General features: G+C 38.1%; 1 long non-coding RNA gene across 2 annotated transcripts; it reads right to left on the minus strand.

Annotated features, from left to right (window-relative positions):
- Nucleotides 1-1,446: 1,446 nt before the first annotated feature.
- LOC130428027 (uncharacterized) lies at nt 1,447-5,092 on the minus strand. 2 transcript variants are annotated; one of them, XR_008907382.1, is made up of 4 exons: nt 4,952-5,092; nt 1,896-1,984; nt 1,725-1,805; nt 1,447-1,513 (listed from the first exon to the last, which is right to left on the minus strand). It is a non-coding gene; the product is annotated as an uncharacterized LOC130428027 (long non-coding RNA). The 2 variants fall into 2 exon arrangements; XR_008907381.1 differs by lacking the exon at nt 1,725-1,805.
- Between the last annotated feature and the right edge of the window lie 3,620 nt (nt 5,093-8,712).

Consider the following 8,712-nt stretch of genomic DNA (forward strand, 5'->3'; position numbering starts at 1 on the left):
GCAGAATTCTCTTGCTGAGGCAGTATTCAACGAAGCCCTCCCGGTAGGCAGGTGGCAACTTGCCTAGTAGACGATCCACATGAGAGCCACATATGAGCTCGTAACCATTCTGGCCTTTAAGAGTCCTCAGCATGCCAACTAATGATTGTATAGAAAGTGCAAAGGAATCAAAGGCATTTGCATCACCCAGTTTAAGTGACGGACTGTTCATGATGGAGCCCAGCTCTGATTGCACAAGTTGTTGTGTCTACCCGTACTTATCTTGAAGTGCCTGCAGGGCAGCAGAGTATGGATGCGGATGGTACATGTAGGATTTAGATTGCTGCTGAGCACTGGGATGTTTCAAATGTCTTAACAAGACATGGTATTTGTATTGCTCACTAAGATAGCTGTGGTTACTCAACAAATTGTCCAATACCAATTTGAACAAGGCGAAGTCACTCTCATTACCACTTTCAAACACTGGGAGCTTAGGTTGTGGGATGCCATAAGCCGAGGCGAACAGTAGCTCTGTACCCGGGTATGCAGAATGCCCAGTGTGGGGGAGGTGCACGAATGAGGATGGTTGAGTAAAGCTTGGAGCATGAGGTGACAGGGCTGATATCCGCTGGCCGGTAACTGGAGGCTGCACTGGATGAGCACGCGGTGTCACTGGAGGGAATAATGCCTGTTGTATCACATATGGACTTGTAAGTGTGGCTGTGATGGGCTGCAGTGCCAACACTAGGAATTGGGAGGAGAGCTGCTGATGCAAGGAGGAAGACTGTGGACACACAGCTGGGCTGCTATGAATAAGTTGAGTGGGATCCAAAGAGCCAACTGGTGAGCCTGAAGGGATTGGATGAGTGGATGAGCCAGAGTCTGTAGTAAGCATGTATGATACGAGCTTCGCTACCTCTAGCTCAGTCTCTGCTTCTTGCAGCTTTTGTGTCTTTCTAGACGTTTGGACAAAGTCTCCTTTGCTGTGAGAGCCTCCTCCTGGATGCACTGAGCTTCTTTAACTTGTTTCTGCAGCCACTGATATTCCCTGTCTGCAAGTGAATCTTCCTCTACCTGTTGCCTGAGACTGTCAAACTGCCTCTGCTAAATTCTTACTCCAAAGCAGCAGTCTGGAACATAGAGAGCTCTGTAGGTAAAGGCCTCATGAGGTAACTGAACGCCTGCTGGTCCTGGAATGAGAGATGGTGTCGCTATGAGACGTCTTCCTGGAACTGCTTCCATGCTGGCTAGGACAGGAGGTAGAAGCTTTAGGAGGAGGGTCCCCTGGTATCCAACCTCATATTCATCCAGCTGAGGTGGCAGATTTGTCCTGCTGCAAGGTCTTTCTGTTGTCTCTGCATCACTTACTGCTGGGTCCATTCTGGCTTTATGTTGCTCTCAAAATTTAACTGGTTGAGGCGGCAAAGTATGAACCAGATTCCGGTTAGAGAACCAAGAGTGAAGGAAGGAAGTCTTTGAGGCATTTATTAATCATCCAATTTATGCACGTATCCAATATGAGTTTAAATGTGTTCTACAAAGAAACAAGAGAAATAATTACAACTTACAAATGATCAACAACCACAGCTGATAATATTAACATAAGAACAATAGCACTCGTCATGCAAATATGCTTAGTAGGCCTACAAATATATAACAAATGTCTTTCCTTATGACTGCAATATGAACACTAATACAGTGAACATGATTTAATAATATACTTCTACAAGTAATTAAGTATAAACCTGTTCGTGATGGCTACATGTAGCGCTATATGTCTGATGACTCAGCAGAAAAATTGCGGCAATCACGTCCGCAAATAACCGCTAAAGCCGAACAATTCAAACAATGTGAACATCAGAAAACAGCAATATTATACATGACATAATACTGAATTAAATATTGTGCAAACTCACTTGTAATATATAATTACAGAAGACATAGCAGCAGCATGAACTAAGGCAGTCAGCCGTTTTACCGATAGGTAACAGTAATACTGGTCCGTCTAGAAAACAATTGAAAACACTTTAGTTCATATTTCTTAAGGCAGGCTGTCTGACAGTAAATAAAACATTACAGAGATTTAAGCACAATTACATATACAACAAACAAACAATACAAATGCAAGTACGTTCAAGCACAATTTACACCAGTTACAATGAGTTTATCTTCAGCATCTTCGCTTTAGTGATACTATTGGACAAATGTAAGATTTATTCGTTAGCTACCCATATACAGTATGTACAGGATATATATAAACATTTGAGGAATTTAAATGCACACCATGACAAAATATGTAACAGTCAAACATTTTTAGAAAATATAAACAATATAAGGAACATTTACATTTTGTCATTTAGCAGACGCTTTTAACCAAAGCGACTTACAGAGAAGGTAGAAATACAAGTCAGAAATCTGAGAAATTTAAACGTGTAATTGTAACCTCTTAATAAATATTCTAAAAGGGAACGGACAAACGTGTCGAAGTGACATTTCATCTATTTTTATGTTGCCACACCTCCATGAGTTCTTACTATAAAAATACCGGTACTTACAATGTCTTTTTTTGGAGCTTTGCCTCGTTCAGTGTGGAGTATTTCCATTGAAAACAAAATAAATCCATTGCTCTCTTGTTTACTGTAAGGCTAGGAACAGTGGTCTCTGTTGGTCTGTGCAGCCAACAGTAAAAGAGTTAGCATGATTTGCTCTGCTTACTTTTGCCATGGTGTTAGAACTTCAGACACGCATAAACAAAAATGGCGGCAGCGCCATGAATGGACACGTTCATAAAAGGGGCGGAAATATTATAATAAGAACTAATGCCTATGTAAGAAAGTGAGCGAAATCTGAACCGCTCGTTTCTCACAGGTTTGCAGAGATAGAGGCTGACATAAAAGAAGTTGTCATTTTTCTGAGTTGGCAGATGCACCAGAGAATCTATTTTAGCACGTAAACATGGACAACGTATGGTTTTTGTGAAATGACCCCTTAAAATTATCAAAGATCATTGCTTCAGAGCATGCTCATTTGGTAATGTGTGAAAACAAGCAGTGCAGAGCCTGTAAGCATTCATATGTGACTACAATGATATGAGTGGTTTTTGGATTACCGGTAGTCACTGCAAATCTTTCACCGACACTCAGTAGCAAAAACACAGCTGCTGGGGTAAAATTGAAAACTGACTCAACCACGAAGAACAACATGTCTTCCCCATATGCAACCCCATATCCCCATATCTGCGTAATGAAGGGGGCGTTAGGCTTTAGATTTTCTGATGGTAATATTTGAAGCATTCACAAAAATCTCTGGATTGTAATTCTCTTTGCATCTGATTCACAAAGTATTCTCTTTGTTTTATTCTCCTGCATCCTCTGTATAGACTTTAAGACCAAGTGCTCCGAAGAGAAGAGATTCATTTTTTAGATTCAGAGGCACATGCAGTGAGTGGGGTCACTGGGCCACTGGGCTGCTGCTGGCCTCACTACAAACGTTCGACCAATCTGTCAACCCAGACTGTCTCTCTCTCTTTATCCTCTGGATGATGCATTGAAACATGGAAATCCTGGCATTCTGGTCAGATGATGGGATGGAAAAAAGTCTCCATGTAAGGCTTATAGTGATGAGAACTATTAGCGTATCAACGCCTGTTTAAAGCCTTTGTGAGACTTCAGCTGTAAGCTTTGTGAGGATTTAACATTGGCTGCGTCTGAAAGCTCTAAAAGGCTGCCTTTGGAGGCAGCATTTCAAGTTAGGAAGGCATCAAGGAACGTCTGAATCAAATGTTTGCTTTGCTGTCTCCTGAGATACCTCCATCAGGTCGATTTTTGAAGTAAGCATAGAAGTATCTTTCGCTGCCTTCAATGTCCCACAATTCTATGCGTGCTCACGGGGGAGATGTGATTGGTTGAGCAAGATCGAGTTAAAAAAACAAAATGGCGGCCAAGAAAGCAGCTAGAGCAGTTTTTGTTTAAATAAAGTTCTAATTTTTCTATTTACAACTTTTCATTGAATTAATAACAAGAAATCAGTATTGTAGTTTTAAAAAATTCTATCAGTTATAGTTTGTGCCAAATTATCTTTTCCGATTTACTTCTCTCATGCAGTCATGCAAGAAACGAATATCAGCCACTTCATCAGCTACTTCAAAAATGATCAAAATTTTTGTCAAAAATTATTGTTTATAGCTCACCGAGAAAATGAAAAATTCTCTTTCATTTGTAAATTGCTTTGGATAAAGCGTCTGCTAAATGATTAAATACAAATGTCGCGATGCCCTGTGCGAACTTGCTGTGCGAGGCCCCCTGGAGGAAATAATGTTTTTTAGAAAGTTTTAAGACGATTTTCCAAAACAAATTTGCAGTGAGTTTATCGTTATTCCAACGTTCGCAACTTTCACACGCATTTGAAGGACAGATCATCCGGCCTCTTTGTTGCTGTGGATATTTCAGCAATTTAACAGCATTAGATTAAAGAGGGTAAACCATTACTGTACACATCCATATGATGTATCCAGATGGGCTCTTATTTGATCAGTAATGCCTTCGCGTCTCTTCGTTAAGTAAATTTAACAGCATAATTTAAAATGGAAACTTTATCATTCACATTAACTGTACACTGAATTGGACAAATCAGATGGATTAACACATCAACAGTAAATCAATACCTCGCGGCTCAAGTCAGCTCTCACTTTATTTTGACATGTTGAAGTGCGATTCCTTACAACTCCCTGAACTTCAATTAACAATTTAATTTTTTAGGCTATACTCATGTATATTATTATTTAGATGTTCATACATTTGACAGTGACAAAATGTGGAACCTATTGACAGTTATTTTTATTTAAAACAGTTATAGAAAAATAACTTATTATAAACTGCCGCCTTACAAAGTTTGAAGAAAAAAAGCTTGGTTCAATGTAACGAAAAATGTCAAACCTTTTTATAAATGTTTTCAACGGACATTTATTACTCACCCTGAACTAAAGTTATGTCTTCTCGGGGCTCGACGGTAGTAACAGCAGAAGTGTTGATAGTGGCATCTTCATGGTGGCTAACGTTTGGTTTCACAAATTTAATGAATAATCCTCTTAGATTTATTCTGGAATTCTTCTTTCTTTTCATTTTTTCGCCGCATGACTCGTGTCGATGAAATCGATCAAGCTCTCGAGCTGCAGCCGCCATATTTAATTCTTCCTCAGAGTGAGCAGATACGTACATAGAACGTGCACGACATGGAGCGAGCACGCAGCACGTACATTAGGACTTATCGAAATTAACAAAATAATGTTATAAAATTATTAATGTATTATGAAATTATAGATAGACGCAGACACATCAAACATTTTATTTTGCTGGGTGAGAAATAGTAAAAAAATTCAGTTCAAGCGCGAGGCCTTTTGGTGCTCGATGCCCTGTGCGGTAGAACACCTGGCATCTTTCGACGGCTCTGGTTACCACGGTTACGGTATTTTTTAAATTATACAAACATTGTCGCTGTACAACTCACTCTATAGGCTTGATCAGTTTTTATAGTCATTTGATGAGTTTCGTGTCCTTGATTAATTGTAGAGATGGATTTCAGGCGGAGATATCCTCGCCCGTACCAGGTGGACGAGTCGAGGTAAAGTATCATTCTAGACATAATTAACAACATACATGAAAGAGTCTCTATTTTAATCTTTTTACTCTACTTTCAGACGCTCATTTTGTGATGAAGTGCGACTTCCTCCCATCCACAGAAGTCCACGTAAGTGTTTGTTATAGATTTTGTGTGTGCATGCCTTCAATCATCTTTGCATCAGAAAGTCATATTGACTGATTTATCGTTATGTACTTAGCTAAGAGAGAAGAGATCATACCTCTCTCTGCGGTGGACCTGTGGAAGAGGAAACAGGCCGCGCGAAAGGTAATAAATGAATAAACAGTCACTGTAAAGTTATTAGCGACTGATTCGATGCTTTAATAGGCTAATGGTAACCATAAAGGTCATTTTAATATAGTTCTAAACTTAATAACAAATTGTAAAATGCCTGCGAGGGACACAGTGTCTGCAGTAAGCATTTTGCTTCTGCAGTTGACGCTTCCACAACTGCTGAATAGAGGGCGCCCTCAGCTTGAGCCTTTGCGCCCTCGGCTGCTTCTTGCAGGCCTGGAGACCCCCGGAGGTGAGTGAGCTTCACATATTGTAGGAGAGAGACTAGGATCACTAAACCGTTTACATCACAGAACCTCAAATGATCTTAAGTCTTCACCTCAAGTCTTCATGAACTGTTTAGAAGTCTAATGCCCACTTGCTGCAAATGCATATTTTATTTAATTGTCTTGTTCTGGCTTGTTTGCAGGATCACGTCCACTTCTCCCATGTTTTCCACCATCCAGACCTCTCCAGCCGCGTCCACCAACGGCAGCGCCGAGGAGACCCGTCAGGACTGAAGTATGTGCCTCTAGTTGACAAAATACACCTGCACATGTCACTATCAATGTTACATTTGATTTCAGTTTGTCTCTGAGGTTTTAGATCTGAATGTGATGGTTCATGTTTTCACTGCTATAACAGCGACAGTTACAGTGATTAATATAATTTTTTTCATATTTGTCTCTGCAGACAGGCATGGACTTTGGGCTTTACATAAAGAACAGCCCGGGTTACCCAAGATATGGTGCCAGATAAAATAGAATCCAACTAGTTTAATGTGCAAAAGAAAAAGAAATATGTGTAACGGAAAAAGATGATGTGCAATGGAAAAAGATTATGTGCAACGGAAAAAGAATATGTGCAACAGAAAAAGATTATGTGCAGCAGAAAAAGATTATGTGCAACAGAAAAAGAAATATGTGTAACAGAAAAAGAATATGTGTAACAGAAAAGATTATGTGTAACAGAAAAGATTATGTGCAACAGAAATAGAAGTATGTACATCAGAAAAAGATTATGTGCAACAGAAAAGAATATGTTGATATGTTTTTGTCAGTTGTTTTTGTTGATTTTTTCAAAATAAAAATGTTACTTACATACAGCACTAGTAATGTGTCTTTATTAAACAATGCAAGCAATCAACATGATCTGGGGTTAAATTAGTAACAGCTAATTTTTGTCTACTGAATTCTCTACTTTCTGATCTGGCCTCTAGTGGACTATAACTTTAAACATTCCTTGCTAGGCTTATTTCTTTTGAAAAGAAGTGAATTGATGATTAGAGGTCTAGAGGCGTTAATCAAAGTTCACATTTTGTGCGCTCATTAATGCAAATCTTAAACTGAGCACATAATATGGCAAAAAACAACAAGGCAAAAATAAGGACCCCCAAATTTCGATAAATTTCTCGGTGGGTTCATACACTGGAAGTCAATGAGGGCCAATTATGTCTGTTTACCAAGTTCCAACTTTAATGCCTTGTTCAATGATCTAAGGATACAAGTAAAGTCTCTCAGGTTTATGAAAAGTAAAAGTGCCTGTAATTTTTTTTAAATATTTTGGATATGCTTTTAATGTTAGATTAAGACCCTCTCATTTTAAATTATTTTTATTTACAATTTTTGTTTAAATGTTCTTTAAATATTAAATTTGTTCTTTATGTTCCTTTTTTTTAAAGGCTGTATGAACACTAAATAATTTGTGTAATATTTGTAGTGTGCTGTGGCATACATGTTTGTATTGAGATTTGTAAAAAAAACTTGAAATGTACAAGTTCCAACTTCCAACAGAAAAAAGTTAAAGAGTGTTTTAAAGAACGTTGGTAACCAAACAACTCTTGACCCTGTTCACTTCCATTGTCTGTCCACAAAACCACTCAAAACATTTTTTGCGTTATACAGAAACCCCAACATGTTTTGAATGGCTTGATTGTGAATAAATTCACACACAATTACAAATATCACAAACAAACAATACAAATGCAAATACGTTAAAGCACAATTTAGACCAGTTACAATGAGCTTATCTTCAACATCTTCCCTTTAGTCATAATATTTGACAAATGTATATTGGACAAATGTAAGATTTATTCCTTAGCTACCCATACACAGGATGTACAGGACAGATATAAACATTTGTGGAATTTAAATGCACACCATGACAAAATCTGTAACAGTCAAACATTTTTAGAAAATATAAACAATATAAGGTACATTTACATTAAGCTATTTAGCAGACGCTTTTATCCAAAGCGACTTACAGAGAAGGTAGAAATACAAGGCAGAAATATGAGACATTTATTGAAAAGGAGAAAATTGCTTTGGATAAAGCGTCTGCTAAATGCTTAAATGCAAATTTCAAAACGAAAAATCTTGTAATCTCAATCAGGGCCCACTGTGCGAACTTGCTCTGAGAGGCCCCCTGGAGGAAAGAATGTTTTATTTGGAAGATTTAGGACGATTTTCTAAAAAAAACTTGCAGTGAGTTTAACGTTATTCCAAGGATTGCAACTGTCACACGCATTTGAAGGACAGATAATCCGGCCTCTTTGTTGTTAATGCTGTGGATATTTCAGCAATTTAACAGCAATAGATTAAAGAGTGTAAACCATTAAGGAGCCATGTAAACAAACTGTCAGACTATAAAGCCATTAATATATATATAGCCATTAATCTGGTGATGTATCATTATTACAGATTATTACTTAGAAGTTTATATACATGCAAATAAATGTACAATGAATCAGTGAATTTGATTGAATGTGGGTTTATTATCAGTAATGAAGTAATCAAGAAAATCACGGATATAAGAACGGGTATT

This window comes from Triplophysa dalaica, chromosome 8 (assembly GCF_015846415.1).
Source record: "Triplophysa dalaica isolate WHDGS20190420 chromosome 8, ASM1584641v1, whole genome shotgun sequence".
NCBI classification, from domain to species: Eukaryota; Metazoa; Chordata; class Actinopteri; order Cypriniformes; family Nemacheilidae; genus Triplophysa; species Triplophysa dalaica.